At 42.7% G+C, this 16,091-nt stretch overlaps 1 protein-coding gene across 1 annotated transcript in view; it reads left to right on the top strand.

Moving 5' to 3' along the window:
- Positions 1 to 16,091, top strand: part of CPLX1 (complexin 1) — a 100,661-nt gene that overhangs the window by 167 nt on the left and 84,403 nt on the right. The window lies entirely within an intron of this gene.

Raw genomic sequence — 16,091 nt, 5'->3', positions numbered from 1 at the left:
CTCTGACATAGAGCTTTTTGATTATGATGTATTGGCACAAATATTCATACCCTTTCATCTTTTGTTATACCACCAGCACACTCAGAATTACTTCCATGTTGTTTTGCTACTGTGTGCTGGCACACTCATACCAACCTTCTCATGCTATTTGTCACACTGCATTGACAGACACTCCCACTGATACCTGCCTATGAAAATTTATACTTATGACTATAGTCCCTCATTTCAATCCAGCTGAGCCTGCCCCATATTTGGAATAAATATTGACACAAAAGCCTTCATTGACCTGTACAGAGATGATGGGAAGACAGATACTCTCTGATTACAATACAATAAGGAAGAGACAGCGATGGAGCATGTCCTTGGGTCTCTTGGCTTCCCTTTTATCAATATCTATGCAGTGGGAGAGGGTGGGAGTAGGACAGTAAGAAAGTGAGTATATGAGTGTGTGTTTGAAAGCATATATGAATTGGGGGAGGTGGTGAGATCAACAGACAGCCAAGTCTATGGATGCTGAGGAGCAACCCCTTTCCCAGGTTTGGGGGTGGGGTGGAAGGGTTGATCTGGGACTGAGGAAGGCTGGGTAAGGTTCTAACTGCCAGACTAAACACTGACAAGTGCTCTAATTGTTTAGGAGAGAAAGAGCTGAGAGGAGTGGGCCTATAGGGCCCAGACGTTAGGCTCTAGCTACATCTGGGGAAGCACAAGATTATCTATGATCTGGTTATTATAGCCCTCTAGAAAGATCAATTAGCTGGGTGCATACATTCTTCCCAGAAGGAGAATGGTTTGGGTCATCATCAGTTGTGGGCTGGTAGCATCTCCAATTCCCATGGGGTATGCTCTCTCAATCCCACCCTTTCCTTACAAATCCCAGAAGGATTTTCTGAAGATGAATTGTATCCCAGGCTCTGTGATCCAGTGGTATCTCTGGTTCCCATGGTGTTTGCTCCTCTCTCCCCCTTTTCGAGCAAACCCCTGAAGGATTTTGTGAAAGCGAGAGCTGAATTGCTTCCCAGGGCTTAGTGACTCAAGAAAAGGCAAGACAATGGCCCTTGAAACAAAACTCCCCCTCTCCTCCCAGTTCCTAACACAAGCAGATTAACATAATGACAAAAGGCCAGCTGCCTCTGGACCTCAAAGTTCCATTTTTGCCTTTAAAGAGAAAAAACCCCCCAAACTTCCTTGTAATGGAAAAAGAGAATTGTCTCATTTTTAACTTTTCTTTATTTTGGTGGTAAGTTTTGACATTATTTTATATATTAATATGTGATAATATTGGAGGGGGGTCCTTGTGAATGTATTATCTCAGTGAGCCCAAAATCTCTTCTTCTTTTTTTGGCTAGGCAATGGGGTTAAGTGATTTGCCCAGGGTCACACAGCTAGTAAGTGTTATGTGTCTGAGGCTGGATTTGAACTCAGGTCCTCCTGAATCCAGGGTCAGTGCTGTATCCACTGCACCACCTAGCTGGCCACAAACCTCTTCTTAATGGTCCCCAGTATATACACCATAACCATCATCCCTTACAGTCTATTCCCTTTTCCAACAGTTAACCTCACCTGACACCCCCCAGCAAGGGCCTAGGACACACAGTTACAAGCTAGCAGAACAGTTCATCCACCCCCATAGTGAATGCCCTGATTTTGAGCCATTCCTAAAATGTTCAGTGCAGCACTAGATCGCCCAGGCAGGAGGCCCAGAGAAGTATGGGAGGGACTTGCTCCCCTTTCTGGGATGTTTTCTTTTTCTTCCCATAGATTAGGATTTAGAGCTGAAAGAGATGGGAGAGACCATTGAGTATAACTGCATTGATTTACCAGGGAGGAAACAGGCCCAGAGAGGGCAATTGACTAGCAGCAGGAGCACAAAGAGTAAATAGCAAAGCCTGGATTTGAAGCCAGGTGCTTTGACTTTAAATACCTTGACCTTCAAATGGCTTCTGGAGGATACTCTGTTAACAAGTGACTGAAGGCTGAGTGGTCGCTCTTCTGGTTTGCTTCACCTCTGAGCTTGGACAGTGAAGTTCAAGTATCAGGTCATGGGTACGAGAAACCAGGACTGCAATCAGTCAGCCAGTCATTAAGCATTTATTAATCACTCACTACGTGCCAGACACTATACTAAGCTCTGAGGATACAAAGAAAGACAAAAGACAGTCCCTGACTTCAAGGAGGTCGTGATCCAATGAGAGAAAGCACCATGTAAAAAGAAGCTGAAAAGAAGGGAGGAGGAGGGGAGAAAGGTTGCCAGGGGCCAGGGCATGATGAAGTCCTGAAGCCAGGTGGGAAATGAAGAATTGTCTGCCCCAGGTCTCTTCCTTAAACAGGGGCTCTAGGAAGGGTTCTCTTCTGTCCACCGTTCACCCTCTTCAGTCAGAGGGAGGGCCGGGGGTACTAAGGAGATAGGTGCCTGTAACAAGGCTGACTCAGCCCTGCTCCTTCCCCAACCTCAAACTCTGACTCTTCTCCTCTACTCAAGTCCATCCCAATAGAAATACCCTGGTACCCACTCTAGTCAAGTAGAAATATTCTGGTACCCACTCTAGTCAAGGTACCTACTTCAAACCTGGGCCAGCTCTAGATGTAGAGAACCCTTGGGAGCAAGGGAGAGATGGCCTAGGTTTGACTACTGGGCTTTGATAGAATCCTGTTCTAGGAGGATTCTGATAAGTCTTCCCCATTCCTTGCTCCCAAACCCAGGCAAGCCTCTATGAATTCAGAATATTCAAGGATGCTTACAGCCACCCCACCTTCCCCATTTTCCTCTCTGAACAGCCTTTCTCCTTCTCCCCCCCCAAAAAAGCCCAGTCCTTATCTCCTAGAATTTTGCATAGATAGAAGTGAGGGTATGGATTATGAAGATTAGGAAGAATCATGTGGTGGGGGGGGGGGGGGAGCAGTGCTGCTGGCACTTTCCCCAACCAAATCTGTAAAATGAGGGGATTAGGCTAAAGAGAAATCAACTTGGAGTGAAGAGACTGAGTTCCAAATTCAAATCTACCACATTATGTGATCTTGAAAAAGTCACTGAGTGACTTATCATCTGTAAAATGGGGATAATAACTCTTCCAGAATCTACCACTATAACAACAATAATGTTGTTGAGTCATTTTTCAGTTGTTTCTGACTCTTTGTGACCCCATTTGGACTTTTCTTGGCAGAGGTACTGGAGTGGTTCACCATTTCCTTCTGCAGCTCATTTAACAGAGGATGAAACCGAGGCAAACAGGGTTAAGTGACTCTCCCAGGGTCATGTAGTAAGTGTCTGAGGCTAGATTTGAACTCAGGAAGAGGAGTATTCCTGATGCCCTATCCACTGTGCCACCTAGCTGCCCTAACAGTAATAATAGCTAGCATTTATCTAGCATCTCCAATATGCCAGGCACTGTGCTAAGAGCTTTGCATGTATTACCTCATTTGATCCTCACAACAACCCTGGGAGGCAGATAGGGTATTATCCCCATTTTAGAGTTGGGGAAAATGTACAATGCAGAGTTATGGGATATAAAAGACCTTAGTATAATATTAAGTGTAGGCTGTCATCTTTTAAGATCCTCTTCTGTTCTGATGTAGGCACTTTCTAGGTCTAAGGGGCTGGGGTTGGCCCTGAAGGATGGTACTTAGACTACTTGCCGAGGGCATCTGTGGTGTGATTTGAGAAGAGTGGGGCAAGAGGCTGCACACCTCTAAATTAGTGCCTGAAATGGGCTGGAATCATCATTTCATGCCATAGCTCAACATTTGCTGTGGATCAGCTCCAGATGGGTGCCAGACTCCACATGCCCCAGGGATTGCCCAGTGATTGGCATTGATCTGCAGTATTCTCCTTCCAGCACTTGGTTCTCTTTGCCTGCCCTAGGGCTCTGCAGACTTCCTCTCTTGGTGAAAGGCCTGAAGCAGACTGACAGGACCAGTGTTTCTCCACAGACTTCAGAGATGATTTGGTTCGTTGTGAATAGTGGCATTTCTCATCTACTTAAATTAAGTCAGGAGATTTCCAACCTTATATCAGGACCTCCCTCCTCTAGAAATTTCCCCAGGCCCAAGGACATGGAGATTTCAGGCTAATTATGAGGACTTAGGATCATAGAATGTCAGAACTAGAAAAAGCTTTAGAGAACATCTAATCCAACTTCCTAATTTTACAGATGAGGAAACTGAGGCCCAAAGAGGGGGCATGACTTACAAACATCAAGTTAGACTTCATCCTTTTGGTTTAAATCTGGTATGGTCAAGCATCTGTCCTAATGAAGCTCAGACATTACACTTGTCATTCAAATGATACATAATTGTGGCTTCATTTGGAGGTTTTGAAACATCTGATTTTGATTTCTACACTGTGGAGATGAACAGGGCAGTTGTCCAATTTTTTTTTTTCATTTTGTGTCCCAGCATCAAGGCTGTTTCTTCAAATTGTCACAAAGGAACCCTTCTCTCTGGAAGTCCCAAGAAGGCAGTGTCCATTCTGTATATGTTCACATATATTCCAGGTACATGCTTTAATGCCAATCAATCATCAAAGGCATTTATTAAGCTCCTATTGTATACTATGAACTGTGCTAAGTGTAGGGGATGAAAAGACCAAAATGAAACAGTTGCTGCCCTCAAGAAACTCACTTTGTACCATCAAGATACAATTTATACACTGATAAATAAATACAGTACACATACATATGTAAATATACACACATATATGTGTATACACACACACACACAAAGTAAATACAAAATTATTTGGGGCAGGGATGTGTGTGGGGAGGGAGCAGAAATGAGGCTACCCAATGGATGATGCCAGCAAGCAAATTCCAATGAGTTGCTTAGACAGCACCTTTCAGGATCCCTCCCCAGGAAAGTTTTGAGTTGGTGCTGCTGTGGGACACCAGGTATTGTCTGCCTTGTTTCTGGGACATGAATTCAAACACTGGTCTATTCTTGAGTTGCTGTGTGATCTTGGATGAATCTTTTTTTTCTTCTCTGGACTTAAAGTTTCTCTATCTGTAAAACGGGGAGTGAGATCATCTGGTCTATCTCTAAGGTCCTTTCCAGCTCTGACGTTCTGCGGTCAATACCCTGCATTGGGACAATTGCTGATGTTGGGATTGCCTTGGTGTGTCGTGCACACCCACACCCTGTGGAAAGGGAGAGGCTGGGAAAGCTCAGCTCTTTGCTTCAAGAGAATGAGGGTCTCCACTGTGCCCCTTATAAAGTCATCTGCCCTTCTGGTCTGTATGTACTACCAAATGAACAGGAGGGAGAACTATTACCAAAAATCAAACAAAAAATCCCACCAAAAACCAAACGTTCCCTAACAGAGCACCTGTCCCTTCCAGTATTTTCTTCTTCTCGGTTCATTAGTCTGTCAATGATCCATTAATTCATCAATCCTTCAGGAGAACTGTTGCCAAGGAAATCTGAGTGCACAGGTCAGAGATCTCTGAAAAAATCATAGCTGTGAGTTGGCCTCTGGTATGGGCACCACTCCAACCTCTGCTCCCACCAGGGGCAGCCATCTCTGCTAAGCCAACTGAGAGGAATTAAACAAGTATTTCATTTAACAAGCATGTTTTAAGTGCTTCTTGTATGCAAAGGCTTGGGGGAAGGAGTGTACAAAGTCTCTGACTCCATGGAATTTGCACTACAGGAATAAAAAGGGGTAAGACACAAACATAACTGTAATATTATATAAGAGAGGTGTAAACCAAATGCTCTTTGAGGTTTAAGGAAGAAGGTTAGGATAGAAGGTGGATCTGATGCGGGCGTCACCTTGTGCATTGACTGAGATGGAGGGGGACGCTGCAATGGGCAATGGATCAGGCTCCAAGATTCTAGTCCCTCTCACTAAGAAGTCTTCAATTAGGAGTGAAAGTCCATTTGTTGGAAAGGCTGATGTGAGGATTCATACTTCAAGCAAGGGGGATGGATGTCTGAGGTTCCTTTCAGCTGTGTGACCCTGGGCAAGTCTGGGCCTCTGTTTCTGTCAAATGAGGTCATAGGAGCCATAGCGAGAAAGGACCCCTCATTTTATAGATGGGGAAACTGAGGCCCAGGGAGGTTCAATCAGTGAATTGCCCAAGATCATGCAGGTAGTAAGCATCAGAGGGGTGATTTGAACACAGATCCTCCCACTTCAAAGCCAGAGCTCTTTCTGTTGTTTCACAGAGCCCCATCAGAAAGATGTATGCCCTGTTTATTTTATAGAGTGTAGTTGCTAGTGCGTGCCCCTAGTGCTCCACCTCTGTCCTGCAAAGCAAACAAACAGAAATCCACCTTTTATTTAATATACAGGGATAGGATTGAACTCATGATTTTTTTTTAGCACAGGGAAATCTCTGAATAAGGAAATTCCCTCCACCAATCAAGACAACCCTTTCTCTTCTTGATCTATCCTTGTACTTGTCGTTTGTGGGCAGCTGAGTGGCACAGTGGATAGCTTACCAGGCTTGGAGTCAGGAGGACCTGAGTTCAAATCCAGCCTCCAATACTTACTAGCTGTGTGATCCTGGGCAAGTTGCTTAACCCTGTTTGCCTCAGTTTCCTCAACTATAAAATGAGCTGGAGAAGGAAATAACAAACCGCTACAGTATATTTGCCAAGAAAACCCCAGATTGGGTCACAAAGAATCAGAAATGAATGAACAAGTATTAGTTATCTCCCCCCAGTAGAATGTCTGAGTTTTTTTTGAGCATGTGGTTTAGATTTTATCTTTGCATCCCCACTACCTAGTAGAGTGCCTGATGCATAGTAGGCATTTCATACATGGTTATTGAATAAATGAATGAATGAATGAATGACTTGTGTGAGGTTTATATAAAAAGACTGGTGTTCTTTCTCCTTCCAGTAGAGAAGTGGGAACTATGGATGTGTAATGTTTCTTTTTCCATAACTGTTGCAAGGAAAGATTCATGAGGGGAGGGGGGAGAGGGAATGGTAAGAAACAACTGTGATAAGAAAACAAAAGGCATAAATAAAACATTTTTAAAAGGAGGACAATTGTGTGCAGGCGTTTTGAACAGTCAAGACACAAAGGACGTGCCTGACCATGCTCCCTTTCAGGAGGGAGGCAGACAGAATAAAGCTCTTGGGTTGTTCTCAGCTAGAGCCAAAGAATCCCATGGAGCTTTGCGTAGCTCCATTGTCTTCTTCCAGATCCACATATGTGCCAGGGGCGATGTTCCAGCAGGGAGCCTGCTGAACAGCAACTCCAGTGCCTTGAAGCTACTAGGTCCATGTTTGTTATGCGGAATTGAATCAAGTGGACTCAGGCCCACGTGGCAAGTGTATCCTGGCAACCCAAGTCAAGGAAACCTTTTCTCCCTTAGTAGCTGTGTTAGAATGTAAGCTTCTTGAGGGCAGGCCTGTTTCATTTTGGTTTTTGTATCTTCTATAGCTAGCACAGCACCTGGCACATAATTAATAAATACTCATTGGTGGGCTGTTCCTTTCTGAAGTCTGTAGTTTCCGAGTTGTCTCAGCTCTGCATGTTGTTTGCATAGGCATTGCGGCCTCTCTCCTAGGCCAGGACTGTTGTATGAAGGAATAAGCTGAGGCCCCTGGGCATCAGAGCAACCTGCTTCTGCCGCAGCCCAGCCTGACTCCTGTGCTATTTATTCAGTCTGTTTGTTGTTCTGAGGGGAGGCTTGGGCTGATCTTGTTGGATTACATCGGCAGAGCCACTGCAAACAGCCTACAGCCCACTGCCGGCATTCTCAGGCAGAATGGGCTTCTGTGTGATTGGGCCAGTCCATCCTGAGAGTTCCACCAAAACAGGCAGGGTGAGAGAGGGTAGAGGCTGAAGATGGAGGGAGGAGGAAGGGAGGGGCACCTCACCATCCTATGGAAGCATTGGTGGAGGGAGAGGGAAGAAAGGAAAGAAAGAAGGAAGGATGGAAGGAAGAACAGGAGGAAGGAGGGAAGGAGGGAAGAAGGAAAGAAGAATGGAAAGAACGAAAGGAGGAAGGGAAAGGGACCCAAGAAGGAATCAGCAACAGGAAACGGGTTTGAATGGCCCTCACCTTAAATCCATGGGCCCCTCATACAGTTCATATTCTCCAAAAACAAACCAGTATCTCTGGGAATGTGGATTTAAAATTTCTGCCTAAAGTGAGTACTCCTCCTAGAGATCTTAGGATCATAGGATTTAAAGCTGGAAGGGATGTTTGAGCTGATCTAGTCAAATCCCCTCATTTTACAGATAAGGAAACTGAGGCCTAGAGAGCTTGCCCAAAGTCACATGCAGCTGTTAAGATTCCTTAAGATTTCTTTCTTTGTGCTATTTCATACTTCTATAAACATGTGCATCCATGCACACAAGCCAGACAGACTTAAACAAGTAGGTCACCTAGCAGGTCAGTCCCTGAGGTACTGATCAGTTACTTCAACTCAGGCGTCAGGATGGCCAGACTTGCATAGGAAGTGTGCTGACTTATGTCTTTTGTGGTCAGATCATCTCAGAAAGGTCAGACGTCCCATTCAGTTGTCTGTCTAGCTGGTTGTGGCTGCCTGGGGACCAGCTGGGAGAAGACCTTAAATCTAGGTTATTACAGCTGCTTGAGATACAACTCATCTCCTCCCCAACCACCACCACCACCACCACCACCACACACACACACACACACACACACATACACTTGTGTGTTCTCTCTTGCTCCACTTCTTGGACAAGACTTGCTAACGCCTCTCTGGAGATTTGGAAAGATGCTGGGTCTTATGATTCTCCCACAGCCTGGACCACTAACCCTTAATGGAACTGTTCATACAGAAATGTATGGAATGGCTGAAGCATGACATCTGCTGCTCTGAGTGACCTTTGGCAGACATCAGATTCTGTGGTGATTTCTGGGACTGTAGCATGTACACCTAGCCATCTTCCATGGGGGCTTTCCCTGGGATGTGATCTCCAGGTTTTATGGCTGGGGGGATTTTCAGCTTGGTATTTGCCAAGTAGATGAGGAAGATGGCAGACTTGAAATTCATGGGATGGATACCAAGAATAAGGCTTGGATACCCAGTTACTGCATCTACCCATGCAACCTGACTTTTCTTCTGTCAGGTTTAGCTACCTTATATTCTTTTAAGAAAATTAACAGTCTCTACCTTAATGTATTAATGTCTGGGACTTTGTGTCCCATCCTGCCCCACTCCCTACCCCACCTCTAAAGTGAGCAGTAGGGAGAACTTTCTCCTTACTCTTCCCACTCTGGGCCTTGCTTCTAACTTTCAGAATGATGGAGCCAAAAGGGAAAGGGCCTAAGGTTTGGGAATAACATTGGCAATTATGCACAGGGAACAGATATTTTACTTTTATTCAAATAATGTTTAAAATGTACAGAGTTACAGGTATTATTATTGTATAATGATTCATTTCAGAATTTTCTGATACATACACCCCTGGTAATAGTGAAGCATGATAACAGGAATATAAAATACACATGTATATATAGATAACTATATATCACAAAAAACAACAAAGATCAACTGTTTTATAGTACCATGCTCTATAGGGTAAAAACCAGCAATTGCTTCTTGATTTAAGATCATTATGAGCACAATTACAAAGGAGCTTTCTGCCAAGAGGCATTATGCCGTTGAAAGATTTCTGGCCTTGGAGTCTGACCTGGGTTTGAATTCTGCTTCTGATGCTTACTAGCTGTGTGACCCTAGGCAAGTCACTTAACCTCTCTGAGCTTCCATTTCCTCATTTGTAAAATTCCATTCAATATTTATTAAGTGCCTGTTGTGTACAAGGCACTGTTACAGATTCTGTGGCTATAAGCTTCATAAGGCTGTTATAAAGATCAAATAAAAGAAAAGAAAACATTTTGTAGATCTCAAAGCAACTATATAAATGTCAGCTCTCATTCATCTTCTTCTGGCTGCCTAAATAATCTACTAGACCATGTCCTTTTAGCACGAGGTGTCAGGAATGCTTTTGTGTCTTCTAGCCTGTTGCCCCTGCCAGCTCCTCCCAGCTCCCCAGCTCCTGTCTTTTCCTGGATGGTTCCCATTCTTCGCAGGAGTTTGCCCTTCATGGGCTCACCCATTGAGGCCTTCCCTCTGTCCATCCATTCATGTGTTCAGAATCCTCTGCTTCCCTTGAGCCATGCCACTTCCAGGAGATTGGGCTAACTCAAAGCCACTGGACAGAGGGTCAGACTCTGTCTTGCCTCTAGGTTCCCAAATCAGATTCGTTTTCCTCAACAACCTTCAGAGCACATCTTCTTTCAGAAGTTCAATCAGGAAGTGGCTTTGTCATTTAAAAAAAATTGATTAGAATTCACTGAACTGTAAGCAAAAGCTGGTTCATTTTTCATGGGAAAAAATGGTAGTCATCTAAAAAAAAAAACTGAGATAAATAATAAAGAATAATAGGAGAGAAATAAACCAGGATGCCAGCATCCAAACACTGCTGAAAATGGCCTCCGTTGGGATGTGATTAGTTTTTGAGATCCACTGACCAGGAAAGGTCACAGAATCTTAGAATTAGAAATTACCTCAGAGGTCATCTAGTCCAAGCTCTACCCAAATAGGAATCTCCACCACAACATCCCTGACAAGTAGTTATCCAGACTGTACTTGAAAGCCCTCAGTGATGGGGAGCTCAATACCTCTCAAGGCATGCCCTTCCACTTTTTGGACAGCTCCCACAGTAAGGAAATTGTTCCTTACGTTAAGCTTCAGTCTGCCTCTCTGTGCTTCCCTCTTTTCACTCATCGCTTTTGCTTTTAGCCATCCTCATTTCTTTTAGTGTATTCTGGAGTTCCTCATAAATTAATGGATACCTGGAACATGGAGTCGATTTTCTCCAGGGTACTAGATGGCTAGGAAATAGGTCATCCCCTACACAACCCTTTGGCCATAGCGTTGACACAGTGGGAATGGGCCAGGCACAACACTAAGGGAATTTAAGCACAACTATCTTTTTGCCTTGAATTATACATATGATTGTTCTGATCTTAAATCAAGTTGGAGTCTAGGGCTGCTGAAAAATTTGAAATTCTTTTCCATGTCTGGTTTTGCTTGGACCTTAATGTTCATCTCAAAATTTTTTTTGTTAATCCCCTGTTCCCTTTTATATCCTTGCATTAAGTGCACAATTTTCTCCAAACCAGCCTAGCCCATCCCTGATGTTTGTAAAAGATTATTGTGAAAGGCCTGTCATCCAGGAGCTATTAAAACTAATGCTGTTTGCTTAATCCTGACTATAATTTCTTGCCAACCAACAAAGGAAAAAATAAATGACTTTATCAGTTGAAGTATCCCCATGTTGGAGCTAAAACATTCATAATTGAGTTGCAGTTTAATCAACTAATGCTCTATCTCCACAGAAGTGCCATTCTTTAGGGCTTCACAAGAAATGATGGCTTCTTTGAAGTGTCCTCACACATGAGGGATTCAAGGTTTTAGGTAAAAGCTCTTACCTTCTTATCCTTCCATAGCTGCTCACAAAGTTCCCTTTACAATGGACTGGTGTCTTGGCTTATTCTCTAACATACATGACCAGTCAAAGAATTCTATTTGAAGAGTTTTCTAAAAGCTATGAGGTTTTAATGAATTGCCTTATAAATCTTCGTTCAGTTTCTTGTGTGCCCAGCTCTGTGGTCTGTAGCAGACAGAACAGGAAGAGCAGACCATGCTTGGAGAGGAGGCAAGAGGAGTGAACCCAGGTCCTGCCCTCTGGGAGTTCACAGCCTGGGAACTAGAGATAGGTAAATGTCTGTATTTTCCAAACCAGGAAGGGACGGGTGCACTTGTGGATATCTAGATGTGTTATCAAAGGGATGGTTTCTGGGCTTTTGGAAAGGGAAGCGTCAATTACTAAGACTCATCAAGAACAAATTATGTCACACTAATTTCACTTCCTTTTTTGACAGAGTCAGTAGATCCATGGATCAGGGCAATGCCATAAACACAATATACCTGGCAAAGCATATGACAAAGCATCTCACAATATCCTGATGGGACAAGATGGCAATGTGGGCTAGATGACAGAACACTTAGGTAGCTTCAAGTCTGGATGAATGACTGACACAAAAAGCAACCATTAATGGATTTATTTCATCCTAGAGGGAGCATTTCTAGTGGAATGCTATGGGTATATGTCTCTGGCCCTGTGTCATTTTTAGTATTTTTATCGTTGATTTAGATTAAGTCATAGATGGCATGTTTATCAAATTTGTAAATGAAACAAAGTGGAGAGTAATAGCTAACATGTGTATTGGATGTCAGAGACAGGATCCAAAAATATTTCAATGGACTAGAATGGCAAATTATTTAATATGATGAGATAAATAGGGTGTTCCAAAGGTCTTAGTGTAGTTTAAAGCTTATTATAACTTTAATAGTTTAAACCTAAACTAAGATTTTTGGCTCACACTGTAATAATGATAAATATAAGGTCAGGAACTTAGACAAAAAAAACCCAAAAGCGCAAGTCCAGACTGGTACTAATGTATTACATTACAGAGATTCAGTCTCCTCATTTGTAAAATGGGGGTAATAATAATACCAAAGATATTCTCACTGAGTTGTGAAATTTAAATTATATAATATCTGTAAAGCACTTTGGAAATCTTAAAATATATAAATGTCAGCTATTATGATCACCTAAGAATTTCACCTGTGGGATTCAGTATCAAAAGCACTAAAATGAAAATTCATAAGATTAGCCTTCAAGCTAAATTGTAATAAATATGCTACTTCTTTATAACTAATATTTAACTGAACGTTGAATGAATGGATAAATGAATGGTTCTGAATTCATCAGATATATCTTTAATTATTTCTCTTAGTCTTACATGGAAGACAATTCATTATAATTCAATTGGCAGGTTTTATGAGAAAATGAATCATCCCAGAGCTGCTTAGGAACACTGCAGAAAAGTGACATGTGATTACAGGTATAGGTTGGGTGGAGTGGACAGTTTGAAGAACTGTTAGGTGAACGCCATGAGTGAAGACAGCTTTTTATCCTCAAATTCTGAAGAATTGGATCTGAGGCACAGAGACTTTATTTATTTATTTATTTTTTTTGTCGAACCAGCTAGGTGACACTTGGAGTCAAGAAGACCTGAGTTCAATTCTGACCTCAGACACTGGACAAGTCACTTAAACCTCTGTATGCCTCAGTTTTCTCTACTGTTAAAATGGAGATAAAAACAGTACCCACCTCACAGGGTGATTTGAGAATCAAATGACATAATATTTTCAAAGTGCCTGGCATTCAGTAGGTGCTAAATGCTTATTTTTTTCACTTTACCCCATAAATGTAGACCCAACCAAAGCCATTATTTGTGTGTGTGTATGTTATGTAGTGTTTTACAGGTATTTTTTTTTTTTTTGGTGAGACAATCGGGGTTAAGCGACTTGCCTAGGGTCACACAGCTAGTAAGTGTCAAGTGTCTGAGGCCGAATTTGAACTCGGGTCCTCCTGACTTCAAGGCTGGAACTTTACCCACTGTGCCATCTAGCAGGACATCTGTCTTGTTGATGATTCAGCTGGCAGAGGAAAAGAGTATATGGGCAGAGGCATAACTATGGTTGGTCAACCAGAGTTTTACCTCAGGGCACTGAATTTGAAAGACATTGACAGCATGATATTCTCATTTTGTCTAAACTGCACCTGAAAACCAGAAAAGGATTCTGATTGCCAGCCTCAGGGTCCCCATGGAGCAGCCCATGATCTGAGTCATGGTAGGCAGCTGCCAGGTGAACTTACCTAAATCCTATCTCTTTGGTTCTCTGTGTTTTCTGCCCCCTTCAGGGGGGTGGGAATTAAAAGCTATTAGCCTACCAATGAAAGCATTTTGTACCAATTCTCTGCCACCACCTTCTCAATCAAAAAAAAACTATTTTGAAAATGCTCGATGTTAAAATGGGAAAGAGGGCATTATGTAGAGACTATTCTCTAGGTCATGCTTAACTTTGAATGAATTTAACTCTATTACCTACTATTACCTTACCACTATCCAGAACCACCCATAAGGCAAGGGCACAATTAAAGAAAATTATTGATATATTTTGTTTTGGTACCAATTTCATTTCCAGATATATTCCCATCCTTCCTCTGCCTAGCTAGTGTGCTTTTTAATAAAGAATAAAAGAAAGAGAGACAAAAAGCAGTTTAGCAAAACCAGCTAATTCACCAACCATGTCTTTCACATACCCCTCCCCTTTTCTCCAAATAAGGGAAGGAAGTGCATTTTCCTAACTCTTCTCTGGGGCCATGCTTACTCATTGTAATTACATAGCCTGCAGTTTCATTGTTTCCTTCACTGTGTATATCATTTTCCTGCCTCTATTTACTTCACTCTTCACCAGTTCTATGCCCCTGGTGCCAGGGCCCATTTATTGACAAGTACCAATTACTCTAGTCTGAACTGCAGGGACAGTTCTCTCAGCCAAGTATGCTCGGCAGGTGAGGGGGACTGGCACTGGGCAGCAGGTGTTGGTCTCTGGACCTCCCTGTACCCTGCCGGCACCATCCTCCCCCATCCAGCCCAGGTCCTTGACGCTGCTGCAGGAACTGCCTTGGGCAATGCCCTAGCACTGCCTGCAGTAAGCACGGCCCACTGCAGACTCCTTGATCTCTGCTGAAAAAACCTCTTCCCTTGTACTTTTGAGGGGTGACATCATCTTCAGAGACTTGGTGCTCCTGCCTTGAGAGTCAACTTTTAGTCTTACAGAAACCAGAGATCCAAGGTGGTTTCAAAGGTAGGTAGTGACTGAATGGCAGGGGAGTGTACAGGGGTGTACTGAGTCCACTCTATACTCTCACAAGAATTCCCATACAGTGTCTGCCCATACTTCTCTAAATTCCTCGTACTGGTCACATCTCATTGCACGATAACATTAGGGGCATAATTCTATTTTCTGTTTTATTATCGTTTTTCATTCATCAGGTATTTATTAAGCACCTCTCATGAACCAATCACTGTGCCAGGCACTGGAGATACAGACAAAAAGAGTTTACAGTCTATTAGGAGGAAACAACAGGTCTACAGATGAGGAAATAGTAAATAGGGCCCGATGGATCTGTGATCTGGTGGATGTAGCCATTCCCTTCAGTGCTGAGCATCTCATCAGCTCACCATACAGACTGCACCCAATATGCTTGGGGTGGGGAGTGGGGGGAACTATGAGCAACTTTTAAGAAGTCTACAGTCATTTTTATTCACATTTCTTTCAGGAAGGGAGTACTGACCCAGGCTATTCTGTTATATTTAGGGACAAAAGAAAAGTTGGGGAAAATCAAATGTCCATGCCTGATTTATACTCTCAGAAAGCTAAGGTGTTCCAGGTTCACCAGGTGGAGTCAGGTGATTGGCAAGGGGGTCAATGGTACTTGATGCTATTTCATACAGATGTGAATACCAGTAATTCTTTTCTTTTCTTTTCTTTTTTTCTTTTTAGGCAATTAGGGTTAAATGACTTGCCCAGGGTCGCACAGCTAGTAAATGTTAAGTATTTGGTCTGAGACCGCATTTGAACTCAGGTCCTCCTGACTTCAGGGCCCATGCTCTATCCACTGCTCCACCTGGCTGCCCCCCATACCAGTAATTCTTAAACAGTTTTTTTTACTTTTTTTTTTTTTAGCACTGTTCCTGACACATGGTAAATATTTAATAAATGTTACCTAGAAACTGAAAAAACACATTTCTCTTTCTTCCATAGTTAGGGGATGAGACATAAGAGCAATCTGACTTTCTCTTCTTCTCAACATATTCCTTAATTGAAAAGAGAAAGTGCACACACAATAAAGATTTCTTTTTTTATTTTACTTTAAAATATTTAGTATTTATTTATTTTTAACGTTCTTTTCTTTTTTGAATTTTGAGTTCCAAATTCTCTGTCTTCCTCCCAACTCTTCCCCCATCCACTGAAAAGGCAAGCAATACGATATCAATTATACATGTGAAATCGTGCAAAACATCACAATAAAGATTTCTAATGGCTGTCTGAAAAATCTGAGTGAGCAGCTAGGTGTGTAGTGAATAGAGTGCCAGTCAAGAAGACTCATCTTCCTGAGTTCAAATACAGCCTCAGACACTTACTAGCTATGTGATCCTGGGCAAGTCACTTAACCCTGTTTGCCT

This window comes from Vombatus ursinus, unplaced genomic scaffold, assembly GCF_900497805.2.
Source record: "Vombatus ursinus unplaced genomic scaffold, bare-nosed wombat genome assembly UNPS02014818.1, whole genome shotgun sequence".
Classification (NCBI taxonomy): domain Eukaryota; kingdom Metazoa; phylum Chordata; class Mammalia; order Diprotodontia; family Vombatidae; genus Vombatus; species Vombatus ursinus.
Note: the sequence above shows the minus strand (reverse complement) of the source record. Positions and strands in the feature narration are given on the sequence as shown.